This window comes from Ambystoma mexicanum, chromosome 5q (genome assembly GCF_040938575.1).
Source record: "Ambystoma mexicanum isolate Mex_15411 chromosome 5q, UKY_AmexF1_1, whole genome shotgun sequence".
NCBI lineage: Eukaryota > Metazoa > Chordata > Amphibia > Caudata > Ambystomatidae > Ambystoma > Ambystoma mexicanum.
Genome location: NC_090933.1, coordinates 769,976,256 through 769,992,500, shown reverse-complemented (window position 1 = coordinate 769,992,500; position 16,245 = coordinate 769,976,256). Strand labels below are relative to the sequence as shown.

At 42.4% G+C, this 16,245-nt stretch overlaps 1 pseudogene; it reads left to right on the top strand.

The window, feature by feature from the left end:
* Nucleotides 1-10,567: 10,567 nt before the first annotated feature.
* LOC138498313 (EF-hand domain-containing protein 1 pseudogene) lies at nucleotides 10,568-15,758 on the top strand (annotated as a pseudogene).
* Nucleotides 15,759-16,245: the final 487 nt, after the last annotated feature.

Below are 16,245 nucleotides of genomic sequence, written 5' to 3'. Positions count from 1 at the left end.
TCATGATCTTAGGCTGTTGGTGGGGGTGTACAGTTTTTGCAGTGAATCTGGGAAAAGCCCCACACTTTTTGAGTCAGTAGCACATACGTGTTGTCTCTTGTTATTCTGGCCTTCCACCCATATGGCCCCAGCGCTCATCAATGTCACCATGCACACCACACTTTCAGTCTCCCACCTCTGATACTGGCTTGGCTCCATTACCTAGGCTTGTGGTAGTCTATAAAAGGAGACCCGCACAATTGTCCTTGTTATGTCACCAACTCTCTTTTTCCTATCATGCTGCAGTACCCTACCAAGTTTGTTGTAACTCCCTCTTACTAATTACCCGGATGGCAAGCACACACCAGCATTCAGTAACATGCTTGCACTTGATTTCCTACATGTCTCTACTTGGCTCCCCAATGTACTGTACATTCAGTCCGCCAGCAGGTGCAGGTGTTCTCTGGCCCATCAAGGATGTTAATTGGTGAATGGCACAGTTGAATTGCAGCCTGGAAAATCCATCTAGGTGGAATTCACAAATCATCCACATGAAAGCAGGTGCTCTGTGTGAGCACAACGAGCACAGTCACATTCTGCCTGATATGTCTCTATAAATAGTTCTTATATATCGATTCAATATGTGATATGCATTTTATCCATCCCTGGCTACCAATCTAGCTATTGAAAGAGGACTATGCAGAAGGCGTTATGCCATATGTTGGGGGGAAAGTAAAGATGGGACGAGAGCAGGTGTCACCTTGGTCTACTGCCTAAATGTTCAAACTGTGGACACTGGATCAAATTACTCCTCCACTTGCGCTCTTGGGCAAATCACTTTCCTCACTGTGACCTATTTTCTTCAACTTCCAAAACTGGGAAGAGATTCAGTTCAGTTTACCTTGTTGAGAACAAATTGCTCATAAACTAGTTAAGGGTGTTGCTCCATATATAATCACATATTGGGTAATTATGCAGTGAACAGCACCTGCTACATTGGATCTTACGTCACTCATGGCAATGTACCTTGTGAGCAATGGAACTTTCCTCAAGAGAAGTGTATTAAATGCAATATATTGCCATGCTCCTCAGCTACCCGGTTAAGTGGTCTGTACCACTGAATGATTGTGTCCACCAAACTTACTACTTCTTAAAATACTCCATCACCATTTCCACAAATGCTCCAATACAGCACACAACACCACTGTAATCACCACCGACCGAGAGTCCTACTGCTTTTCTTTCACAAATTCCGCAACCCGCCCACTACTGAAGCACTTTTGTCATTCCAGCCATTCGCGAAATATGCCACTGTTCTGCAGTGAAGTCCGATTCCTGCACCCGTCTTTAGTCAATATTCTTTGGCCTTCTCCATTTTGTTATGTCATTCTACACACAGTATCTGTATGCCCTATTTTTTTACATTTGCAAACTCAGCCCAGATTCACATTGTTTATGCTTATGTTTATTGTTCTTTCTAGAAGCCCCACAGTTGTATGGCCTTGCAAGGAAGTAGAAGGCACTACACCCTGGAGCAGGGAATTGTATGGTAAGGGATTTTTGAAGTGCACTTTTATCTGAGAAAAGAATCTTGGCACTGGAGAATAAACCCTAAACCAGAGAAGCTGCACATTTGCAAGCACCAGATGTCTAATGATAATATAGAAAGATAAGTTTCCAGTTTTTCTTCTGGGTGCTGATTAGGTGGGTTGCTGATTGCATAGAATTCCACTACAGGACTGCCTAGAAAACGTACCACCACCCACTTGGCATATCCGAATTTAGGAATGATTTAACAAACCCAAAGATGCGTATTTGAGTGATCTTTTTGGCGTGTATGGGATAAATCATTTTTTTCTAGAATGTTTGGAGTGTAAACGACTTATGCACCAATCAGAATGCCTTGCATTGAATCCACGCTTCTACAGGCAGCCGATTCAGAATAGAAGGAGCTGAAGAGAGATGATGACTGAATCCTCATCGCAGCAGCATTCCTACTGTGGCATTTCGTATAATGTGCACCTTGTGTGATGCAGCTTTAGCAGGCCAAGGTAGACTGAATCATCCAAGTCCAAACGGCCGCTGACAAAAGCATCAACAAGCTGGACTTTGTGAGAGAAGGTACGATTGTCTAGAAATCTACCAAAGGATTATCTGGAAAAAGCATCACCTAAACGCGTGACTAGCCAGCAGTTTTAAGGATAGAGAGGAATCAAGCGAAATACACATGGTATTTACCTTGGGTTCTGGCGAAAGACGAGGAGAACGGGAGGAAGAGCAGTGATTCATGGATCAGGTCTGAGTGAGAGATGGCCCTACTGGTATTTAACATTTGAGATTCAATATACATTTGAGACGTGATGAAGTATTTCTACTAAGGAAAAGGTCTGTTTTTATTAAATCAAACTTGAGCCTACTCAAGTTCACCCACCTGCTTACCGCCCCATGCACTGTTTGAAGCAATCCAATGTGTCACTCAGGGAGTCCCCCAATTGGCAGACTAACTGGATGTCCCGGAAATACATAAAAAGACCAGTCCAAATGACTGGACACGATCCTCCAGTGGCTTCTCATAGAAACTAAACAGCAAATGACTCAATGATTAGCCATGTGGTACTCCACAGGTTATTGTTAACAAACTCAACAGAGAGAGGGAGACTGGCAGAACTTGCTCTGTAAGGAATGAGCTTAGCCAGGCTAACTGGCTGTCTCTACAACCCAATCTGCAGAGGTGGCCAAGGAGTGTGGGGTGGTCAATGGAATCAAATTCTACACAGGGTACCAATACCGAAATAAATGGCTGAGAGGATTACCTACTCTTTCTTCAGAAAATTCTGAAGCTGGCTTGTGAGTCATCCAGTAGACCAGCGTCTAAAAAAAATCTATACAGTGATAAGGCAGGCCTTGCTTCCATCTGTTTTGCTGGAAGCGGGAGCTGCTAAATGAGGTGTATATTATGCTGTAACAGTGAAACTACCACTGCAGTTTTTAAATGCTCCCGGAGTCTACCTGAAGCCAAAGTAGAATTAATAACACTGCAGGTATGTTTTTGAAGTCTGTGAATGCTGCAATGTTATGACCCCCACATAGCTGAATTTCCCATTTGCATTGACTGTAACTCTGTCCTTGGCTGATCATTCTAATATTAAACAAGTACAAGTACATATGCGTTACAATAAGAAATATGAACAAACATAAACATCTTTAGTTTTCGTGCATTATTCCTAAATTACCTTTATGTTTGAGTCGATATTTGAAGGCAGGGGCAGGTAGCAGACCTTGGTAATTGAATAGGCTGCAAAGTTTTACATTGGGTATAACTCAAAAGTTATATACGTTCGAAGATTGATATAGTGTAATATTAGGACTTAAATAAATACATGCAATTATGATATTCTATTAATAATGTCCTTTCACACAACCAAAAAGGCATGTCTGAGAGTTCAGCTCGCCATGAATTTTTAATATTGCAGTGAATGTACTTGTAAATGCCTTGACTGCCCCCCGTTCTCCCCGGAAAAGGCAAGGCTCTGCCGCCACATGTACACATGGATTTAAATGTCAATCAGAGCCACGTTAATGTCTTTGGAGGAAGGGGCTAGTGGATATGGGGGAAGCAATGGTATCACTGGGACATGAAGTGAGTTTTCCAGTCATGAGGGGCAACGTATATGGTGCCTGTCACACAATCATCCACTAACGAGGGTCCAGATAAAAGGACATTACTATATCAGTGGCAGTTAAAAGCATGTATGAGTGTGCGGCACTGCTGGTTGAGCGGGCTGAGGGAGAAAAGGGAACGAATCTGAGTGAGAGACGCAGGAGGGGAGAGAAAGGACGAGACAGGAGACAAAAAGTATGTGCCTCCTCCTGTGCCAAGCTGTAATTAAGCATATCGCCCAAGAACAGTTCTGAATATGTAAGCTATAATGTTCCATGATAAGGTGCATGTGAGGATATTGTTTTAACTAAATGTACATGGTTCATGTTGTCATAAGCACGTGAAATGTAACTATGACAACATCTTTGTGTATGGTTCCAGAATGTTGATGAAGCCATAAACGAAGATGTTGCTGTAAAGGAAGTTGGCCTCTTGGGGGCTCCTCCAATAAAACCAATATACATATATTACCAAGCGTAATGTGTTTTGCAGAGTGCCTAAAAAACACAACAATTGGCGACGAGGATCTAGTTTGGAGGAGGGAGCCCCCGGGTGCAGCAAGAAGAGATTTGGAAATCAACCTATTCCAGAGACGCGGTTTTCGTTTGAACGAGAAATGAAGCACAGCAGTCAAAGCAACAGATGAGGTGAGCGGCGCATCAAAAATATAGTGAATTCAAGTAATCGGGACTTTAAACAGACTAATATTGACTCATGGCAACAGCAGCGTATGAATGCTCTGCGAGCGGAGGATCAACCGCTGTTCCTATTAGAGGAAGGCACCTTGTACGTACCGTGCGTGCCGCCATTTTAGGCGTTGCTGGGCTACACCAACAAAACGAACAGTACGCGGTCTGTGCATCGTACGGAGATCATGTAGCATCAACGCTACGAAGAAAAAAATGATTGGAAATGAGTCAAGGCGTCACGATTACTGTGAAATCAGACGCGTTTAAGGAGACGTGTGCTGATAATTATGCACTATGAGTACGTGCTCGCATGAGGAGATGAAAAATACAATGGGCATGGATGCACAGCATTTTAAGTGAAAGCACATATTTAAACAGCAAACTCTTCCGTGAAGTGCTCAAATGAACATGCAGCTACCAAGGAAATAGACATAAAGCACAAGATTAAGGAGTGAAGAGGAATAAGGTGAAAAATAAAGTATAAGAGGAGAAGTAAATAGAAGACTGTATCTAGAACTTTCTTTGCTATGCGATTAGAGTCATGCAGAGCATAGCTGCTCCAGAGAAGTATTTGCCATTGCCAGGGAATCCCACATGCCCTTGGAAACAATGGCAAGACAATGTCCAGGTGTACCTGAGGGCGATAGGAGGTTTAAAGTTCAATGATGACCAAAAAGAGGCTACGCTTCTAAATTGTATAGGGGCAGAGGCACTAAGAATTTTTAGGACATTGCCAGACTTGGAACATGATGAGGAGAGCTGGGGTGAATCTTCGAGTGGAGCTAGAAAATATGACACAGCGATTACCAAACTTAGTAAACATTTCGGAAATAAAACTAATATTGCATTGGAAAGATATCGATTTTTTACAAGGAAACAAGGTAAAGAAGAAACTATAGACTCCTATTTGGCCGCACTGAGAGGATTGATGGCCACGTGTGCTTTGACAGGAGTGGCAGATGAATATTTGAGAGATCAATTGGTTTTACACGTGGCAGATCCACGCATTCAACAACGTTTGTGGCAGGCGAAGAACCCTACGCTGGAGAAAACAATTGAAATCGCAAGATCGATTGAACTAGGTGAAAAATGTATGAAGGAGGTCCAAAACAAATTGGAGAATGCAGAAATCAAATCAGTTCAAGATATGGATGATGGACAGCATAGCACTCAGGAAGAATAATTGATTGCCATGGTTAAGAGGTTAGTCAGGTCAGACACAAATAGTGGACCTAGACAAGAAAAAGGAGGCACGTTCAGACAAAATAACAGATGTTTAAATTGTGGATGGTATAAACATGCCAATGCAGAAAGAGATTGTCCAGCTGTGTCAGCAGAATGTTACAGATGTGGACATCTAGGACATTTTGGAAAAATGTGTCGCAAGTAGAGGAAGAGGCAGATTCAACAGCCGTTATGGGAGAAATCCTGGCCGATACAATAGAGGCAGAGGTGCGGCAATGACGAGTATAAAGGCATTGGAGGAAATTGGTGGTCCAAGCAGCTTGTTGGCAGTCACAGATCGGCTTGAAGACAGAGTTCAAATACTTGCTGTCACACCAAGTGAAAAAGGTGTGGGACCGTGGGTTCCCATGGAGATAAATGGCATAACTTTACAAGTGATGGTGGACACTGGTTTGCCATATACGATGGTTGATGTAGAGACATATGTGAATATATTGAATAAAAAGATGGAAGAGCTACAGATGACAAAAATCAATGCAACATGTTATGGGAAAAAAACCATCAACATTATAGGTTTTGTTTGGGTACATCTAAACTTTGAAGGGAGAAAGACATACTGCAGACTGTATGTGGCTGAGAATGGGTTTTCGATAGTAGGATGGTGGGAGCAAGCATCCTTGAAAATCAGAATTCATCCAGGAGAGAATGTGCCCATTTTATGTATCACTGAGAACAGTTGTGACACTGCAGAAAATTTGGCAAAGGCTTTTCCCAAAGTATTCAATCAAAAAATTGGTTTACTCAAAGGATTCGAACATCGTATTATACTCAGAAGAGGTGCAAAGCCGGTAGTACACAAAGTGAGGAACATACCCATTGGTACCAGAGAGGCATTGAAGATTGAATTAGAAAGGTTATGCATGCAGGACATCATCGAACCCATTGAAAGTTCAGAGTGGTTATCCCCGATTGTAATTGTGAAAAAAACAGATGGATCCATCAGAATGTGTGTGGATTTAAGAGACTTGAATGCCAATATTTGGATAGATCGACATCCTCTGCCGAACATTGGGGAGATGTTGACCACCATGAAGCCAGCAAAATATTTTACGACGTTAGACCTATTGTCAGCATATCACCAAGTTGTGCTAGAGGAAGAGTCTAGGCATTGAACATCTTTTGTAACACCGTTGGGAGCTTTTAGATACAAGAGAATGCCTTTTGGATTGGCTTCAGCAGCCGCTGTGGTCCAAAGGTTAATGCATCATTTATTTGAAGGTTTACAAGGGGTACACTATTTCCAAGATAATATCTTGATATCAGGGATGTCTCAAAAAGATCATGATGCAAAGTTATTAGGTGTGTTACAGGTACTACAACAGAAAGGGATGACACTCAAAATTGAGAAGTGCAAGATCAAGAAAAGTGAGGTAACGTACCTGGGCCATCGAATAAATGCTGATGGAATAATGCCAAAAGAATCATTGGTAAACACCATTCTTAAAATTTCTGATCCTAAGAACAAGGACCAACTCAGGAGTTTCATGGGATTGATTGAATACTACTCAAAATTCATTGACTATTATTCTGATAGAACTGAGAGAATGAGAAGTTTAATGTGCAAAGGCGTGAAGTTTAATTGGTCTGAAGAATGCAAAAGAGAATTTGAACAAATCAAAACATTGATCAATAAAGCACCTGCGTTAAAGATGTTTGATTCAAATGCCAAGACAAGAATATCAGTTGATGCAAGTAATATAGGACTAGGAGGTGTACTCGAACAAGTACAAGCAGGTGAAATTGTTCCTATTGCTTTTGCCTCAAGAACGTTAAGAGATGCTGAGAGAAACTATTCGACAATAGAGAAGGAAGCTCTTGGTGTCAAGTGGATATTAGAACATTTCAAAGGTCTCATTTGGGGCATTCCAGTGGACATTAAAACAGATCATAAACCACTTGTTCATGTTCTGAACTCAAAGAACCCTCACATGACGTCTCCACGCATAAGAAGATGGACACTGATTATCATGCAATTTAATGTGACCATAAAATACACTCCAGGAAAAAACAATGTGGTAGCGGATTGTTTTTCTCGCCTACCGTGTGAAGGTGTCGCGGCCGATTGTGAGGACAAAGAAGAATTAGCGGAAGAACAAAACATGGATTGCATCATAGCTCATGTGCATCCCAGTTTCTCAAAAGAGGAATGGATGGAAGCCAAAGAATGTGACCCTGAACAAGGAATGTTAAGAAGAGCCATCGAAAATGGTTGGAAAAATACTGATGACGATCTGAAATCCTGGGAAAGATTCAAAGATAAATTGTCAAGTGATAAGATATGTGTCTATCGAGGAGAACGTATAATACCTCCGACTAACTTGAGGAAGAGGATTATGGACATTGCCCATGAAGGCCATGTGGGTAGAATGTTGACAAAGAGAAGAGTAAGGGAAGCCTATTGGTGGCCTAACATGTGGGGTGAAATGGAAACTCTAGTCAGAGATTGTACCGCATGTGCAGTAAGTGACAAGAGCAAATCGACACGTGTCACTCTATTGCAGCCAGTAAATATTCCCACTACGGTATGGACAAAATTAGCTATTGATATAGCTGGACCTTATGAAACATTGGGATCACAAAAAATTTACTTTATAGTTTTGGTGGATTATGCATCCAAGTGGGTGGAATGTGGTGTTGTTGAGGACTCTGTATCGGCTATCAAAGTCATGAAGTTTTTGGAGGAAATTTTTAGCAGAGAAGGAGAACCGCAAAACTTGTGTCGGATAATGGAGCTCAATTCATGTCCCTGGAGATTCAAAAGTTTTTAAAGGATAGAGCCATTAAACATAGCACTACGGCCTTGTACCATCCAATGGGGAACGGTTTGGTGGAGAGGATGAATCGTTTCACAAAAAGAATTATCCAATTGGCTGTGGTGAATGGTCTACCATGGAAAGAGACGCTCAAGGAGGCTCTCAACACATACAAAGTTACACCACATTCGGTGACCGAGGAGGTTCCATTTACATTGATGAGAGGAAGGATATCTGCGAATAGACTTATGCCTGCTTGGATGATGAACAAAAGAAACAAAAAGATAAACCTGGAGGAGGTTTTCAACAAAGTGAAAAAGAAACAAGAAGAGTATAAGAGTTATTATGACAAGCAAAAACATGTTAAGGAGAGTCTAATTGTGAAAGGTGATTGGGTGAGAGTGAGAGAACCAAAACGTATAATGAAAGGAGAGTCAAGATTTCATCCTCCCCAAAGGGTTATAGAATGTTCAAAGAAATCAGTGATTTTAGAGGATGGCAAGAAATGGTCATGTGATGATATTTTCTTGGCAAAGGAGGAGGAAGTCATGAGAAACAAAAGAGAACGAGCAATTTATGGAGAGACAAATAAAGATAAGACATTCAAAGATATGTTTGACGAGTCAAGTGAAATGTGCAAAGAAAGAACACAGGGAAAGGAAACACAGGAAAATCCACATGAGAAAAGAAATGATAATGGTCAGCCAATATCAAGACACAGAAAAAGATTGTGGAATCATAAACAAGACTATGTGTATTATTGAGAACATGAGAACTGATGGCATAGTTCCAGAATTATGTTACACATCCTTGTAACATGAAGATCTCTTGTATCCTTTATTTTGGTAGAAATTTAAAGTTATATAATCTATATACTATATAAGCATAGCAGAAATGTTACGTCAGAATTCCCCATAGTTAAATTCATTATAAATCAAATTTATTTAGAAAGAGAGATGTGAGGATATTGTTTTAACTAAATGTACATGGTTCATGTTGTCATAAGCACGTGAAATGTAACTATGACAACATCTTCGTGTATGGTTCCAGAATGTTGATGAAGCCATACACGAAGATGTTGCTGTAAAGGAAGTTGGCCTCTTGGGGGCTCCTCCAATAAAACCAATATACATATATTACCAAGCGTAATGTGTTTTGCAGAGTGCCTAGAAAACACAACAGTGCACTGTAAAGTTGCATTTCCTTTGCAGCTGAGTGCTTTGTCACTTTGCAGCGGAGTTCATTGTGACGTACACGGACAGGTTGAGGATCATTGACGCCACACCAGGCTTCATCATCTGAGTGTCTCACAGTACCAGTGCTTTGTCACTTTGTAGCAGAGTTCATTGTGACGTTCGCGGACAGTTTGAGGATCATTGACGCCACACCAGGCTTCATCATCTCAGTGCCACACAGTACCAGTTGTACAGCGAAGAGAGCATTCAACAGGTATTCATTCCCTCCTGCTCCAATGTATTTTGGAATGGGCCTTCTTTGACATGTATTTTGATGGGTTTATTTTGAAGCAATCTTTTTAAAGCAAAAATGAATAAGTAAATATGAATCTCTAGAGTAACAAAACGAAGAAAATCAGGGGCAAATGAAAACAGGAAAGCATTATACTACATATATTCAGCAAATGCTGAAGTTGTAAAATGTACACATTATTGAAAGCATTGAAATGTAGCGGTATATCTAGGATCTATTTAATTGAGGGGTCACCAACATAATGATGTCTATGTTAAGTTGATGAGGCTCACACCAGGTGAGAACCCTTGATAGACCATGCCACCATGCTACCTGTTCTTCTACAGAGTGAAGGGCGTCTAAATGCCTGTGTGCTTATAAGGACACCTATGTCACACTCTTCTCCCACTTGCAGCAAATCTGTGGTCAGGGCAAATGCCTATAGGCCTGTAAGAGTGGATGCTCCCATCCTTATTGGATGACTAGGAGCCTTCTAGAGATTAAATGATAAACAGAATCTTGAAAGGCTGTGAACGATCAATAGTGACAATGGAATAGGGCCAAACCAGCACTGAGATCTGTGACTGGTGTGCTCAATTTGTCCCTTATGAAAAGTGATAGGGAAAGAATGTGCTGAGGGGTAATGTATGTCATGGTAAGAAATATAATTTGGGAATAAGGCAGTTTAGGTTTTCCTTAAGAGTTAGGATTTCAATTTTCCTGATTTCGGATACCCAGGGTGCAGAGTAATTAAGAGAACACACAGCTCAGCTATGGTATCCTGTCTTCTGCAGGGTCTACCTTTTCCACCGGGCAACAGCTTCAGGGATCCCACAAAAGTTGCTTTTCATCGCTCTCAAACTCAGGAATATCGCTATGGGTTTTCACGATAATTGCTTCCCACAGTCGGAATAGGACGAGATCAAATCACTGGAAATCAGCTTTCTCATGCGGACTTGGATCAGATGGCTAACAAAAGGTCTACACTGACCTATGGTCTAGCCAAAAGAGCCCCATCATCGGATTTCATTCCAGCCCATGTGGCCTTCGACAAAAAGGTTCTAAAGTTTGATGCCTACCTCGAGGAAAAGAAAGTTACAGGGTCCGTAAATTGGGTATATATTACTACTTTGAAGATGATATCATATTTATAGTAGAGCCCACGGTTTTGATGTCATCCCTCAGGGAAATTTTATGAATGTTAGAGGCAGTACAAGAACGATTGAGGTTACCACTATAACTGGAAGGACTTGAAAATTGGCATCAACACCACATTGTATGGAAAGATGTTGCACCTTCATTTATTTATTTATTTATTGTATTTATTGGTAGCGTCCAGACCTGAAGGTATCACAGCGCTAAGAGAACGGTACATAATTGGTTACACATAATGGTTGGAACAGTGTGGTTATTACTTTCTTTCATGAAAAATGAACAGGCAGGTTAATCTTTGATATATAGGCAGTTTTGGGTTACACATATTTGTTGAACAGTATTGTTTTTACTATCTTTTGGACAAGCAAGTAAGCAGGTTCATCTTGGATATGCTGAGGGAGGGCATTCCAGAGGGCTGGAGCGATGGTAGTAAAACAGGAGCCCCCAGCTTTCTTTCTGGTGAATCTGGGTGTGACCAAGGCCAATGTGGAGGAGGAACGCAGATTGCGAGTGTTGTGTTTCTTGGTGATATGGTTCATGAGGTAGCGGGGGCAGTGTTGTGTAGGCAGGGGTAGGTGATAGTATGGAGTTTAAATTTGATACATGCTTTGGTGGGGAGCCAATGTACCTCCCGTCGGATTTGTAAGATGTGATCGGAGCGTTTCAGGCCCCAGATTGCTCTGAGTGCGTTGTTTTGTAGCAGTTGGAGTGTGTTGATGTTTTTGAGTTAAGTCCCTGCTCGGATGGCGTTTCAATAATCCAGTTTACTGCCTATGATGGCTCTAGCTAGGGTGAGACAGTTGTTTGGGGTACGGGAATTTTCTGGAGAGGTTGATAAGTTTGTTGGAATAGGCCGGGGAGGAAGCAATTGCTTTGACATGTTTCTGCATGTTTAGTTCCGCGTCAAGGTAAACACCTAGCGTTTTGACGTTGACAAAGACAGGGATGTTGTTTCTGTCAATGCAGAAGGAGGTGAAGGCAGGACTGAGGTGTTTAGGTGGTGTGGGGAGACCACGATAAGGACCTCAGTGTTTTCATCATTAAGACAAAGATGATGGGTGGCCATCCATGCCTGTATGATGCTGAAGGCAAGGTCAATGTTGGTAGAGTCCAGCTTGTGGTTACCAGTGATCTTGAGGAGGACCTGCATATCATTGGCAAAGTTGGTGTACGGTATGTCGAGGCTGTCCAGGTGGTCGAAGAGGGGCTTGGTGTACATGTTGTAAAGGGTGGGGAGAGGCAGGATCCTTGTGGGACGCTGTGGGATACAGGGCTGGGGTCAGCTGCTTCCGAGCCTGGAATTAACCTACTGGAATGTTGTGATCCACAAGATCAAAGGCTGCAGATAGGTCTAGTAGGAGGAGGATTGCAAGCTCATCATTGTCTCTGATGTGGTCAAGCTGGATCTTAAGGTCAAGGAGGGCAGATTCTGTGCTGTGTCTGGACCTGAAGCATGCCCGATTGGTAGGTACCTAGTAGGTTGTGGATTTCAAGGTAAGATTAAAGTTGCGAGTATGCAGTGCAGTACAGGATTTTGAAGAGATAGGGTACTGTGGTGATTGGACGATAGTTGGTGGGGATGGTAGGATCTAGGGTGGGTTTCTTCAAGAGAGGCATAACCCAAGCTTCTTTAATGGCATTGGGAATTGAGTTGGATTTAAATAATGTGTTAATAAAGCTGGCTATGGTAGGGGCCAAGGGTTCTGCACACATTTTGACAATGTGAGCTAACCAAGTGTCTCCAGCACAGTTAGAGGTTTTCAGATGCTGGGTAGTGGTGAGGACTTCAGAGGGGAGAAGGCAGAGAACTAGAACTGTGGAGGATTGGTAGCGGGCATGGTAGTGCTGACCTGGGGGGTGAGCAATATGGGTGGAAGATGGGACTTTTTAAAAATAGCTTTATCCCTTAGCTTCCGTGTTTTGTGCCAAGGGCTGATTAGATGAGCGAACACCATGCTTTGTTTTTTTAGGATTATTTTCAGATGGGGGGCTGGGGTTTCTAGCTCTCTAAGGATTTTTAAAAGCTCTTTAATGTTGGAGCTTGCATCAGTGATTCTGGTGCTGAAGATGTTAGCTTTGGTGGCAATGATGGCTGTTTTGTAAGTGTCAGCCGAACGCTGGAAGGCAGATTTGCTGTTGGAGGCAGGGTTTTTTCTCCCGAGCTGTTCAAGTGTGCGTTTCTTTTTTTGGAGGGAGGCTAGATCATCGGTGTGCCCATTTTGGGGGCTTCTTTTTTTGTGGGCGGAGGTTTTGAGGGGAGCATGTTCGTCAAGTGCAGTGCGATGTTGTATGACGCTAAGATGACTTCGGGGGTGGTGTTGTCAGAGGCTGATTTGAGAGAGGCAATGATGGAGGGGGTCATTTGCTCGACTATAAGCTTACAAGTATGTCTTTCAGTGATGCTTGGGGATCCCCTATTATCGATAACATTTTGGTGGAGGTGGTAATAGTGAAGCAGATCAAATAATGATCTGACCAGGGAAGGGGGACAATGGAAGAAACTTGGAGGGGGGTGTTACAGGGGAGTATCCAGTCGAGGATTCTTCCTTTTTTTCATGGGTGGGCGAGAGGACCAATTGGCTGAAGTTCTTCTCCTTTAGGGTAGCTGAGTGGGCGGAAGCCTTGTGGTCAGCGGGGTCTTTGTAGTCTAGATTGAAATCTCCTAGAAGTATTAATTTAGTATTGGTCTTGAGGAGAGTGAATACACCCGCAATGTAGTGAAGACGCCGGGATCACTTTCCCAAGTCTTTACAGCACATTTGGCGTGTGATGAAGTGATGTGCCAGAAATTAGTTTAATTGCACACATTTGAGATTGATCTGCTAGGAAGGGTATTGATCAATATTCACTAACAGTGGACCATACGTATATATGGAACAACTGCGATTGAATTAGTAAGTGAATAAAAGGAGCCTACACCATATCGTGGGAGAGAACCTCGGTTTATATGCAGAATAGAGTGAGAGAAGAATTCCTTGAATAAAAACGGGGCTTTGGTCAGAGTGAGAGGTAGACCATAAGAAATTGGTTGAGTCTGAAGGCTGGGTGGGGATTCGTTCATCACATCTGTACCTCCCCCATGAGTGAAATGTGGAGATGGTGTGGCTCACCCCAGTGTATGTGAAGCAAGACATATTGGTACTTAGTTTCTTGTCCTGACGAAGGTTACATCAACAAAAGGACACAACCAGTGATGTCCTGCCCTGACAACCGAAACACGTGTCGACCTATAAATCTGTTGGAGTATTAATATACAGATTGTGTCACCCATAGTAAAGAAAGGGAACAAAACACTGTGTTAATCAACAATTGCGGATAGTGACTGATGATACGCTGTCATTTTTGTAAAATCAAGACAGACCTCTGAAAGGGGAGTATGAGTGTAAGTGAATGATGGGATAAAAGAATGTGTGCAGGAAATTGTGAATTATGTAGATGAAAAATGTTATTATTTTTAAAAAACAATTTTTGTAATAAAACAATATATATTTTTTGAAGTGAACTAGTGAATAAGAGAATATTGTCATCCTCTATTCACTGGTCAATTATGTTATATTTTCTGCTTGAGGAGAGGGTTAATGAGGAGGGGGATGTCGGTGCCTGGAGCACCAGAGTGGGAAGGTTGGTGGTAGAGGAGTAGTACATTGATGGTGGTTTGGGGGGAAGATTCACGCTTGGCAAGTAGGAGTTCATAGCTTGGGAGACACTGTAGGGGGGAGGCTCTGATGGGGGGTGTATTTGTGGAAGATATCAACTCCTCCTCCTAGGCCGTCTTGACGGTCCACTCGTAGGATGGAGTATCTGGTGGGTATTGTCGACTGTGATGCATTCATGCAGGAGTTCCTGAAGAGTGAAGATATTGAGTTGAACCCACCAGAGGAAATACCCCCAGATCCCTACACAGAACTCCACAAAGATCACTTGTGCGACTACATCACTCTATCAGACTTTGACAAAAGGAAGCAGTTTCTCTCTATGGACCGTAAGGTGCTTCCTTTCTTTGCCCTTTGGGACGATACAGACTCCATGTTTGGGGAGGAGCTTCCAGTCATAATTCCTTTCTATCTGAGAGACAACACTGTGGAAATTCATGAGGTACTTGAGCGAAATGATGGCGGGGATCCTTTTCCTGGACTGTTCAGTAGACAGCAATTTTCAAAGTGTACCAAGGACCTGAAAGTGGAGTTCCCTGCCTCAATGCTGGAAATCTCTTCTTACGAGGTGACAGAATGTTATCCTCCAAAAGATTTCTTTGTGGGAAAGCCTGTCACCATCTTGGACCGCAAGTTCATTCTCCATGACTGTGATTAATTTACTCGGTGCTATTACTGTAATGTACTGGGCAAAGCAGATACATATCCAATTGAAGTAAAGAAGAAGACTCCAGAGAACGCAAGACAGGAATTACCCCCCTTACAATGGGTTTGGTCTGATTGAAGGCTCTATTCAGAACTGCCTCGCTTTGATACCCCAGCATCCCAAGAAGGACATTATAGAATGCTGGAGAGGGACCCGAAAGGTGTTCGATATGCAGCTTTCTTAGATTCGATAAACCAAGAGTACATAATCCAACAGTTTATCCTATCCTTTTACTTATCTAACGACATGATCAGTATCTTTGACCCACATATTTGCAACTCAGGGATCAGTGGTGGGACGTTTCTTGGGCGATCCAAGCTCCCGAAACCTGGCCATCCTTTTGACAACCCTTGCTTCTATGGATCTGCTGCATTTTCCATCTGCGCTGTTGTTTAAGATTTTGGTCACAGGTTCATCATCAGTGATGCAGATGTGTACTTGTTAAACTAGATCTAAGCAAACCGTGACAAGTTTCCATTAAAAGTGCTGACATCTCTGCGGAAACATTTGGAAGGACATACACAGATGGTGCCATGGGTGATATGCAAGCTAGATCCAGACATAGTGGAATCCTCAGCAGGGTCTGGCGAAGAGAAGCCATCTTTAGAAGATTTCCGCCAAACAGTCCTCTTTAGAGAAGACAGCAGAGCAGCCATGCAAAGCGAAAACTGAAGAGCAGGCATCTTTGGAAAAGGCATCATGGCAGCCATGTATAGTGAAGACAGCAGAGCAGCCACCTGTAGAGAGGACACCAAAGAGGCCATGTGTAGTGAGGTTTGCTGTAGATCAATCACCTATGGAAAAGGCAGCAGCAGACATATCTCTGGGCACCAGCAAAGGATATGGGTGTCGTGCACCCTGCACACATGCAAACAAGTGCTCATGAATATTAGAAGAAACTAGCAAGAGTAATGCAACATCATGAATCTACTGATAA